General features: G+C 35.1%; 1 protein-coding gene across 1 annotated transcript in view; it reads right to left on the minus strand.

Moving 5' to 3' along the window:
• LOC139492001 (uncharacterized) overlaps positions 1-12990 on the minus strand; it is a 275234-nt gene that overhangs the window by 228296 nt on the left and 33948 nt on the right. The window lies entirely within an intron of this gene.

Genomic DNA, 12990 nt, shown 5'->3' on the forward strand with positions numbered 1-12990 from the left:
AATGAAAAATAAACAACTTAACACCTAATTTATATAATTCCAATACCGTTATAGTACTGCAACCAGAGTTCATTTTTTAAAACTTAATGGTCCGGAAGAACACACACCTAAATTATATATCGATGGAAAGAGGAAAACGTGTATAATAAGAAAAGTTGGGTCGTAAAAATCCAGAGTGGTCACAATTTTGTGAAATTGAGGTCAAAGGTCAGACCTAAAAATATCAACATTTCAACCACAAGGACAAAAAGGAGAAATATTCTGATATTTATTCAATAGAATGCTACAAAAACGATTCAATCATTTAAGCATATGCTATAAACGATGTTAAAACGACAAATTTGATTACTTATATGAAAAGCTGCCATTACAAAATGGCGTCGATTTGGAACCTTCTGATTTTTTTCCATTTAATACATAGCAAAAGAAGAAGTGGCCTTGACCTTTTCACATCCATAAACTTTCATATTGTGTATTACAAAATTATTTTCTAAAGTATAAAACACCAGTTTATCAAATTATTTCAATATTTTTTCTATCTTTGAAAAAAAACAAAATTCAAGCGCTGAAACAGTGTTTTTAATTTTGCATCTTAAAGGTTGTGTATTTTGTGAAAATTAGTATCTAGTAATAGATAAATACATATTGTGTATTTGCAAAGTCTGGACAGAGCAGTTAAAACACAAAATATACTTCAGTCACCCGAGGCGAATGCGAGGTTTAAAAAAAAATTGAGTGTAAAACAAAGTCAGTTTGGTGCATGATCATTTTTTTAGTGGGATAATCCTGGTAAAAAAGTTAACTCATTAATTTTTTAAGGGAAGGATGAAAAATTATACAATGCAATGCCAATTTTCTAATGTTGTAATTCAAAATCAGTCATGATCCTTGTATAACTTTTAAAAGCGACACACAATAGCTCAAGTATATTCATAAAATAGGGACATGAATCAATCTCTTAGTCATCATATGCGGATTCAGTACGCGTATTAGCATTACAAGACACTTCCCTTTTTTATAAGAACAAGTTCGGCGCAGGACAGAGTTTGTTCAAAGCAAACACAGTTTTTGAGTACAAATGCTATCTACCTTTGCAAAGGAAACACAAAAGAAATGTGAGTACAAAGTTTCGATCAATGTTCGTGACCCATATTCCCATATGCATATGCATGATGTATCTGCACTGCCAATCCCAAATGTAATGGGGCGAATGTTGCTACAGAAACGATTGATTTTGTATAGCCATACATTTACGAATTTTTGTTATCTTTAAGGACAATATACGGTTCAGAAGCGCCTTTGTGTTATTTTTCATCAATTAACTAACAAATGAAATTTTGAGCCTTGGCTCCGTGTTGAAGACCGGACCGTGACCTATAATGGTTTACTTTTATAAATTGTGACTTGGATGGTGTGTTGTATCATTGGCACTCATACCACATTTTCCTATATCTATTAACAAGCTATGCGGGCATCATTTCCATAGAAATATCAAAACGAGGACATAGCTCATAAGAGCACTGGTGGCAGGGCAAGCCGGTAATTGTTCTTCTTTTAATGTACTCCTTGATATTTTCAGACACACCTTGGTGTAATTCTGAAAGTCTTAACATATACTTCAATTTTCCTGCAGCAGATATGGCATCACCTAAATTGAGTTCAGAGCTAAACTCTATATTTCATATCCCTTGGCACCACTGTATCTGAATAGCGTAGTTTTCTTGGTTTTTTTTTAAAGGTTTTAATATGTTTTCATATCCAAACTACAAGGAAGATACTGAGCGCGAGATCGTATAAAAGTGTCAGGTTGTGAGGATACATGTCGATCAGTTTGATCACATATATGGATTTCTGTTGTTTCTAATTCAAAGTTCCCCAAGGGTGACTGGGGAAACGAAACATGATCACTTGGTCTTCTTCCGACCGGCAGTAAAACGAAGTGGGGAGTCCGTTTGGCTGTGCGGGATGTATCAAGTTCGCAGTCACGTCCAGTCAGAATGGGGACGTTAAGTCCGATGCCTCGTGTAAAGGGAGTGTCACGTTCTTTGCACGTTAAAAACCCTTGCATCAACTCTTTGAGGAGTCCGTAGGTGACATGTTGCAATGGAAAATTTCTGTCCCAATCCAATATACCATCATTTTCCAGTGGCAGTCTAAATTTTCCCGATCATCATCCCGAATGGCCTCTATTATGACAAAACCTACCTGTTGTTTTTATTGTTAACTTGTTCTCGTCCTGAACATGCATGAAATATTTTAAGCAACCAACAATCAATCAATCAATCTAATTTAAAGACGCACCAATTTTGCCTTCTGGTGCAAGTCTCATAACATCACTGATGATTCGCCCACTGAAAGCAGAATATTAAGAGAGAAGTTGGTTTTAGCATCACCTTGCCACACACCAAATCTCTGCGAATCTTCAATAGTACTTTTCCCCCGACCACTTGCATGCATATTAATTGCTCTGAGGTTAAACATTGACATACAATGTATTTTCTCACAATGTCAACTATATATATATATAGTCATTATCCGGAAAAACCTCTTATCCGAAGGATTTGGTTAACTTTTATATAAAGTCAAAATTTTATTAACAAAAAATATAACTTATTTACAGAAAATACACGAAAGAACTACTATATATATTCAAATCACTCAAAAATAAATTAACTTCTCCTACAAAATCTACATAATCACATCGAAACTATCAAATTGATGGTGAAGGAAAAAATAAATGGTGGAGCTGATTGACGGATAGGAAATTTCCGTAATTAAAAAAGGTACAAATGATGTTTTTATTTTTGAGTTTTTGACAAAATTGTTTGGAATTTGCCCAAGAAAATTTGCATGCAGTATCGAAATAATATGTTTTGTCCTCTCAAATGTCAAATACTATTTTTGAATCATTTGTTTTCTCGTTTTCAAAGAAAAACGCGTTAAATTTCTATCTAAAAAACAGCCAACTTTAAGTTTGAAAGTTTTACTTGAACATGGTATTATATTTATGTCTTTATCATTCCGATGATCCTTGATGATATGTGCATAGAAAATATTTACGAAAATAGCGGGAAATTTAACCAAAAAATATATTTTTGGATTTTAAGGAAACTACCCAAAACCGTAAATTGAGGGGTACCCCCATTAAAGGGATAAAATACAAAAATGTGACCATAGAAATTTTTTACGACCCGACGGAAATTAAAATATAGATATTATTCTATCATTTAAAACAATTTGCAGCCGTGTGTTATTCCGGACCATTAAACTCGCTAACTAAGCGTCTTTTTCGATGTCAGTTGCAGTACTATAGTGGGCACCAAATGCGATGAAGCAGGGCATCTTTTTTATACCGGCAAATATCCACAATTCAATGACTCATCGGTATTCTCGACTCAATGACTCATCAGTGGTCTTAATCAATGACCCATCAAGTGTCTTGACTCCATGACTCATAAGTGGTCTCAACTCGATGACAAATCAGTGTTCTTGATCAATGACCCATCATTGGTCTCAACTCGATGACCCACCAGATGTCTCGACTCAATGACTCATCGGTGGTCTCAATTCAATGACCCATCAGTGGTCTTGATCAATGACCAACCAGATGTCTCGACTCAATAACCCACCAGATGTCGACTCAATGACTCATCAGTAGTCCCAATTCAATGACCCGTCAATAGTCTTGATCAATAACCCATCAGTGGTTTCAACTCAATGACCCATCAGATGTCTTGACTCAATGACTCATCAGTGGTCTTGATCAATGACCCATCAGGTGTCTCGACTCAATGACCAATCAGTGGTCTTGATCAATGACCCATCAGTGATCTTGATCAATGACCCATGATTGGTCTCAACTCGATGACCCGTCAGATGTCTCGACTCAATGATTCATCAGTGGTATCAATTCAATGACCCATCAGTGGTCTTGATCAATGACCAACCAGATGTCTCGACTCAATGACTCATCACTAGTCTTGATAAATGGCCCATCAGTGGTCTGAACTCAATGACCGATCAGTGGTCTCAACTCAATGACCCATCAGTGGTCTCAAATCAATGACCCATCAGTTGTCTGTATCAATGACCCATCAGATGTCTCGATTATGGCTCATCAGTGGTCTCAATTCAATAACCCATCTGGTCTTGATCAATGACCCACCAGATGTCTCGACTCAATGACTCATCAGTGGTCTCAATTCAATGACCCATCAGATGTCTCGACTCAATGACCAATCAGTGGTATTAATCAACGACCAATCAGTGTTCTCAACTCAAATGACTCATATGTGGTCTCAATTCAATGACAAATCAGTGGTCTTGATCAATAACCAATCTGGTCTCATTTAAATGACCCATCAGTGGTCTCAACTCCATGACCAATCAGATGTCGTCGACTAAATGACCAATCACTGGTCTTGATCAATGACCCATCAGTGGTTTCAACTCAATGATCCATCAGTAGTCTCAATTCAATGACCCATCAATAGTCTTGATCAATGACCCATCATTGATATCAACTAAATGACCAATCAGTGGTCTTGATCAATGACCCATCAGTGGTCTCAACTCAATGATCCATCAGTAGTCTCAATTCAATGATCAATCAATAGTCTTGATCAATGACCCATCATTGATATCAACTAAATGACCAATCAGTGGTCTTGATCAATGACCCATCAGTGGTCTCAACTCAATGATCAATCAATAGTCTTGATCAATGACCCATCATTGATATCAACTAAATGGCCAATCAGTGGTCTTGATCAATGATCCATCAGTGGTCTCAACTCCATGACCCATCAGTTATCGTCGACTAAATGTCCAATCAGTGGTCTTGATCAATGACCCATCAGTGGTCTCAACTCAATGACACATCAGTAGTCTCAATTCAATGACCCATCTATCGTCTTGATCATTGACCCATCAGTGGTCTCAACTCCATGACCCATCAGTTGTCGTCGACTAAATGTCCAATCAGTGGTCTTGATCAATGACCCATCAGTGGTCTCAACTCAATGACACATCAGTAGTCTCAATTCAATGACCCATCTATCGTCTTGATCAATGACCCATCAGTGGTCTCAACTCAATGACTCATCAGTAGTCTCAATTCAATGACCCATCAATCGTCTTGATCAATGACCCATCATTGATATCAACTCAATGACCTATCAGTGGTCTTGATCAATGACCCATCAGTCACTAATCATATGAATGTTTTTTCTAACTCATTGTACTACTGACATTTATATTTAAATAATATATTTATTTTATTTCAAGAATAAAATTTCATATTTTGTAGCGTAACTGAATTCTTTTATTTTTAATAAATGCATCTTATTAAGGTTTGTAATACTGCAACTTCATCATGTATAATTTACAAATATGACCTCAAATATGACAAGAGAGTCTCCAGTAACACGTATTTAGGAGTTTTGTCCCTTAGTCTACACAATTTTAACTTTAGTTGGCAAAACATTTTTTGAATTAAGGGAATGTCTATTTTTTCTGAACATTATCAAATTCTTCTTATAATCTACTGCTTTGGTGGTTTTGGACTAACATTATTGCCTCAAACCTTGAAAACTATAAAAGATACAGAAAAACATCAATTTGCAGTAACGATAAGCAAGTACTAATAGGTTTACATTGTCGAAATTGTCAGCCGACTCCTTATTAGAGTAAGTGCCCTTTGATAATGATTTGTTACAAATATTTTGCGTATTTGCCTTGTATCGTAAAAATTATAATAGATAGTTATGAAACTTGTAATAAGCAAAAATGATCAGCAACAGGGGCGGATCCAGCCATTTTAACAAAGGGGGTTCAAACTATATGTCCCAATTCAAATGCATTGATCAGCCAAAAAAGGGGGTTCCAAACCCCAGAACCACCCCCCCCCCTTTTACCCCCTTGGAACTGCCACTGAGCAAGATACTATCTACAGTTTGGACAATATAGAAGAAAATAGTCTTGTTTAAGAGTTACTGCCCCTGAAACAGTATTTTTTACCAGTGTTTAGCTGTGATCATAAAAAGTATAGGATCTAAGTTAAGTGTTATTCAAAAAGGTTCAGCAAAACAGGTAGTTATGATGGTATGATACTAAACCCCTCATGGGGATGATTGTGCCTGACTTTCATATGATGAAGACATAATTTTTCAATCAGTTTAATTGAAGTCTGGAGCTGGCACGTTAACTGCTAGTAGTCTGATGTTATTTATGTATTATTGTCATTTTGTTTATTTTCTTTGGTTACATCTTCTGACATCAGACTCGGACTTTTCTTGAACTGAATTTTAATGTGCGTATTGTTATGCATTTACTTTTCTGCATTGGCTAGAGGTATAGGGGGAGGGTTGAGATCTCACAAACATGTTTAACCCCGCCGCATTTTTGCGCCTGTCCCAAGTCAGGAGCCTCTGGCCTTTGTTAGTCTTGTATTATTTTAACTTTTAGTTTCTTGTGTACAATTTGGAGTTTAGTATGGCGTTCATTATCACTGAACTAGTATATATTTGTTTAGGGGGCAGCTGAAGGACGCCTCCTGGTGCGGGAATTTCTCGTTGCATTGAAGACCTGTTTGTGACGTTCTGCTCTTGTCTGCTCTACGGTCGGGTTGTTGTCTCTTTGGCACATTCCCCATTTCCATTCTCAATTTTAGTATCTATGGTGAGTTCATTTATGTATCTACTCTAATATTGAAGAAACATCTGTTGACTTGTTTTTGCAACTATAGCTCCTGAAATATATACAGTAAAACCTGACTGAACAGAAACCTTCCGGGACTTGCGATTTTGTTCGGTTTGGCAGGTAATCGGTTTCATCGGGTTCACAATGCATGAACATGGGATATGATTGGTCTTCAGATCTAGAACAAGTTTGGATTAGACCGGTTTCCGGTTTATTCAGGGTTCGGTTTAATAAGGTTTCACTGTATATGTTTTGCAGTTTTTGACTGATATCTCAATAGGAAAGTGTGACATGCAAAATTTATCAGCATCACAAGATCTATTACACCTGAAATATACAGTTTTGTCGGTTTTTTTTTATAACTATAGGAGCTAGGTTATAAACCTTCCAAAATGACTAGTGTGACAAGCTCTAACGTCTATGATATTTTAGCTTGAGACAATCAGTTTTAGGAGTTTTGACATGTTTTTTGCTATTTTGGCTGTTATTTTTATACCCGGTTGTAGCTGGGTTAAATAAGTGAATTGCAAGAATGAAAAGCAACACAAAGAGAAACTTAATTATGTATGCGCATAAAAAAATTCATCAGAATTTTTCCACCAGGTGACAGGCACAGGTGTGCCGGTTGTTAAGTTCACGTGGCCCCAAGGGACATGTGGGAAACTTGCAATAATTTGGGGTACAACAGTTCTGTTGTCCATAAAATAATATGCTTAACCTTCAAGATCAATATCAACCAAACTTAGACTGAATGATTCTTATATAGGTTAGGGACGACATCAAAAGTTCAATGTAGGATCGATAAAAAGCTTAATTCATATAGTTTTTTCATTCCCCCCCCCCTTTCCCCTTTACCCCCACTCTTAACCTAATTTGGGAAAAATTGATTGACCAATAAGGATATATATAAAATCGATGTCAATTAAACAAAACTTGCAACAATTTTGACCCCATCCCCAAACTATTTGAATTCAGGTGGGTTTTTTTTTTATCCTTCATTGACCTTCATTGATTTGGCATAAAATTTGTATTCCTAACACATGTAACAGTCAACCAAAATGTTCACAATGGCTAAAACTAAAATATTGAGATTTTAACTTAAATTTAGTTGAAATTGAAAAATACATTCGGATCTGCAAATCAGTTGTTGTAATCTTTGATATTGTGATGACCTCAAAGTGAAGGACATATGAATTAAGGATGATCTAAGTGTGGTGTGATTGAAAAATTAGCAAACAAACCAAGATAAAATTGAGATGGAAATTGCGAATGTGTCAAAGAGACAACAACCCGACCAAAGTAAAGAAAATAGCAGAGGCAATCTAATAAAAATATTGATCTCTGATTTCGTTATACTCATAATATATGTAGTATAACGACATTAGAGATCAATATTTATACCCCCCGCTTTGAAAAAAGGGGGGTATACTGTTTTACCTCTGTCTGTCCTTCTGTCAGTCCGTCAGTCCATCAGTCCGTCAGTCTGTCAGTCAGTCCGTCCGTCCCATGAATATTTTTCGTCACATTTTTCTCAGGAACTACACTACCAGGATTTCTGAAATTTGGTTTCAGGCTTGATATAAGTCAGCTATACTGTGTAATGCGTTTTCAGATTCATCACTCGACAACTTCCTGTTTACAGAACACTTGTATCATTTTTACACCTGATAGCCAAGTTGAAATTTTTCGTCACATTTTTCTCAGGAACTGCACTACCAGGATTTCTGATATTTGGTTTCAGACTTGATATAAGTCAGCTATACCGTGTGATGCGTTTTCAGATTCATCACTCGACAACTTTCTGTTTACCGAACACTTGCCAATGTATTATTTTACACATGATAACCAAGTTGAAAATTTTCGTCACATTTTTCTCAGGAACTACAATACATGGATTTCTGAAATTTGGTTTCAGGATTTATACAAGTCAGCTATACCGTGTGATGCGTTTTCAGATTCATCACTCAACAACTTCCTGTTTACCGAACACTTGAATATGTTTACACTATTAAAACTATCCACTTGCGGTGGGGGTATCATCAGTGAGCAGTAGCTCACAGTTTCACTTGTTTAATAAGATTGTAGCAGAGGGTCACTAATAGGTCTTCAATGCAGCGCGAAACTCCCGCAGCCGGAGGTGTCGTTCAGCTGGCCCCTAAACAAATGTCTATACTAGTACAGTGATAATGAACGCCATACTAAACTTCGAATTATACGCAACATGCACAAGAAACTAAAATTGAAAATCATACAAGACTAACAAAGGCCAGAGGCTCCTGACTTGGGCCAGGCGCAAAAAATGCGGCGGGGTTAAACATGTGTTTTGAGATCTCAACCCCCCCCCCCTTATACCTCTAGCCAATCTAACAATCATAAGACCCATTTTGTTCGTAAATAACTCGATCCTCATGATCCTGTTGTCCTCAAACCGAAGAAATAAGTTATCCTCCTTGATTTGATTTACTGGTCTCGACCTAGAAAAAAACGTTATACAGAAGTTGAGAGTATTTGATTCTTAAACTAAAGCTAATACATACTATATAATGTAAAATTAGATATTAAATGACTACTGTAAGAGAGATAACTCTAAATTTTACAGGGCAAATCAGCTTTATTTTTAGAATGTGAAAGAATGATTAACACTGGTGTAAGTTTGAGGTCATATGTCTTTATATGGTCAAAGTTTCTTCCTGGCTGTTACCCAAAGCTAGAGGTATATAACCCTTCAAAATAATATTGATGAAAATATATAAAACAAATGTAAAAAGGTAAGTGTCATGTTTTTGTTTTCAATTCTTAAACCAGAAAAACTGAAAAACTATTTTGATATCAACATGATGAATGATCAAATGAATTAAACATTTTTTGTAGTAAAAAATCTACAGCAGACAGTAAGAAAAATCAATGTGTATTTGCTATAAATAAACCTGATAAAAAAGGGGGGATGAATTAATTTTGTTATTTTAAATTTAACTGCAAACTTCCAAGATGCTTAAATCTAATACGAGAAGTGTACAGTATGTATGTGTTCCAGAACATATGAGTATTTGGACCCTACGCGTATGGTCGGGCCATTTGAGTATATACTCGTTTGGTTATTAACTGGCCGAACAATATGAGTATTCACACCATATAGGTATTTTTCGAATAAATGCAAACTTCTTAAATAGATAGAGCTTATTCTCTGGTCCAAAATAGGCACTATTATTAGCTAAAATCCTTTTTATTTGTTACAAAATAATTGTCTTGATATATTTGTTGTTTTACCCTCGTTATCTAGAGTCAATTTTAAGCACATCGATCATGTTGATAGTTTTGTCCGTACATTAAACCATAAGCATTTTGGGCGTGGACATTTTTTTTTAAATTTCTAATTTCCAATTATTTTCCCCAATAAAACTAGGATAATGGTAAATCGTATAAAGAGCAGTATGAAATGATTTAATAACTTGGAATAATTTGAAGTGATAATTGAATGATAATGAAATTTAATTTACCAAAAAAACAAATTGAAATACCAAATCAAAGTAAAAGTTTATACTTCTTTCTTTACCATGTTTACAATGCATTGTTATTTTTGGCATTGACACATTGCGTTTCGTAAAGACACATTATAAATCATAATAATTACATTAGATCTATTTGTTTCATTATAAAACCTTCTTCTGATTGGCTTACTGCAATCTCACGCTATTCCTTAATCAACTTCATTTCAAAATAAATTGTACATTCATGTTGACACGTGCTTCTACAATAAAGTGCATAGGTAAATTAAATAAAAACTTGATAGAAATCGTGTTTTCATGGTCCTAGCTAAAAAAATGTGATTATAAGTATTGAATGCTTCTTTTCGTAACTTCATAGAGTCCCTCATAACTCTTTTTATGTGGCTTTTGTTTTATATGTAAAATTGTAATATTATGTAAATGTTTTATAAGAGGTGAGACTCAAATACAATAGCGCTGACCGTGCGCACATTTATAGGATACAAAATGTATTTCGGTCAACGATTTTACACACCCATGAAGTTAAAAAAAGAAGCATTCAATTATTAAATGCAGCAAAACTTAAATGCAGCACGGCTTCTACTATAATTTGAACTTGTGAGTTTTAAAATTCATTTTATATCATTATTAAATCAAGTTACAATGAAAACATGATTATTTCATTTTTAGACACTTTTATTTTTTTACACCTAAATTATTCTTATAGGGGTATGCTTTACGCAATTACTGTTCAACGTTTGTCGTATTAAAAATACTCAATACATTTACATATGGTCTGTAACATATATACTGAGTGGCAATAAACATGCAACATATCATATTTGAAGTTTGGATTAGATGCATCCAGATTTGGTTGAAACGAACATGATTGCTTTAATAACCTAATAATTCATTCCTGAAACATTTTAAGGCATACATTAATTGTTGCTGAAATTTTCTCCGATTCAGTGTTATGTTAAATTTCAGGGGCGGATCCAGACATTTTAAAAGGGGTTTCCCAAACCAGAATAGAGGGAGAAAGGGGGTGTTCCAACTATAGGTCCGAGAACACAATTATTTCGTAGTGCATTTCTTTTAGAACATAAATGAAAATAAAAAAAAATCCCACCTGCGCTTTCTCAAAGAAACTTTTACAGTGTGTTGTACTACTTTTGGGACAAATTATATCAAAATTATAGAAAACTTCATCGGCTCTAACTCAAAATATGGACAATTTTATGTTTAGGGCGTCTTGAAATCTTTTGACAGCTTCCGAAGTGCTAATTTTCAACCTTTTTCAGCTGGACCAAATCACTACTTTCCTTTAAAATTCTGGACCCAATTTTTTTTACAGTGTAATTTCACCCCCCTACTTGCAATTTGAGGCATTCAACATGGAGAAATAAATTTGGAAGGGGTATAAAAATTAATGGCAAGTAACCGACTGTCAACACTAGGGACTATATTTGTGAACAACGAAAATCAAGGGACGACAATTGTGGTCTCGGACCATATATGTTCTCATTCAAATGCATTGATCGTCCATAAAATGGGGATTGTAACCTCTAAACCCACTGGATCTAGATCTGCCACTGAGTTTAGTATTATAGTATACAAATGATTTTTATACGACCGCAAAATTTGAAAAAAATTTCGTCGTATATTGCTATCACGTTGGCGTCGTCGTCTGCGTCGTCGTCGTCGTCGTCCGAATACTTTTAGTTTTCGCACTCTAACTTTAGTAAAAGTGAATGGAAATCTATGAAATTTTAACACAAGGTTTATGACCACAAAAGGAAGGTTGGTATTGATTTTGGGAGTTTTGGTCCCAACATTTTAGGAATTAGGGGCCAAAAAGGGCCCAAATAAGCATTTTCTTGGTTTTCGCACTCTAACTTTAGTTTAAGTTAATAGAAATCTATGAAATTTTGACACAAGGTTTATGACCACAAAAGAACGGTTGGGATTGATTTTGGGAGTTTTGGTTTCAACAGTTTAGGAATTAGGGGCCAAAAAAGGGCCCAAATAAGCATTATTCTTGGTTTTCGCACAATAACGTTAGTATAAGTAAATAAAAATCTATGAAATTTAAACACAATGTTAATGACTACAAAAGGAAGGTTGGTATTGATTTTGGGAGTTTAGGTCCCAACAGTTTAGGAATTAGGGGCCAAAAAGGGACCCAAATAAGCATTTTTCTTGGTTTTCGCACAATAACGTTAGTATAAGTAAATAGAAATCTATGAAATTTAAACACAAGGTTTATGACCATAAAAGGAAGGTTGGTATTGATTTTGGGAGTTTTGGTCCCAACAGAATAAGGGGCCCAAAGGGTCCAAAATTAAACTTTGTTTGATTTCATCAAAATTGAATAATTGGGGTTCTTTGATATGCCGAATCTAACTGTCATGACTGTGTATGTAGATTCTTAACTTTTGATCCCGTTTTCAAATTGGTCTACATTAAGGTCCAAAGGGTCCAAAATTAAACTTAGTTTGATTTTGACAAAAAATGAATCAGTTAGGTTCTTTGATATGCTGAATCTAAAAATGTACTTAGATTCTTGATTATTGGCCCAGTTTTCAAGTTGGTCCAAATCGGGGTCCAAAATTAAACTTTGTTTGATTTCATCAAAAATTGAATAAATGGGGTTCTTTGATATACCAAATCTAACTGTGTATGTAGATTCTTCATTTTTGGTCCTGTTTTCAAATTGGTCTACACTAAAGTCCAAAGGGTCCAAAATTAAACTTAGTCTGATTTTAACAAAAATTGAAATCTTGGGGTTCTTTGATATGCTGAATCC

This window comes from Mytilus edulis, chromosome 10 (genome assembly GCF_963676685.1).
Source record: "Mytilus edulis chromosome 10, xbMytEdul2.2, whole genome shotgun sequence".
Classification (NCBI taxonomy): Eukaryota; Metazoa; Mollusca; class Bivalvia; order Mytilida; family Mytilidae; genus Mytilus; species Mytilus edulis.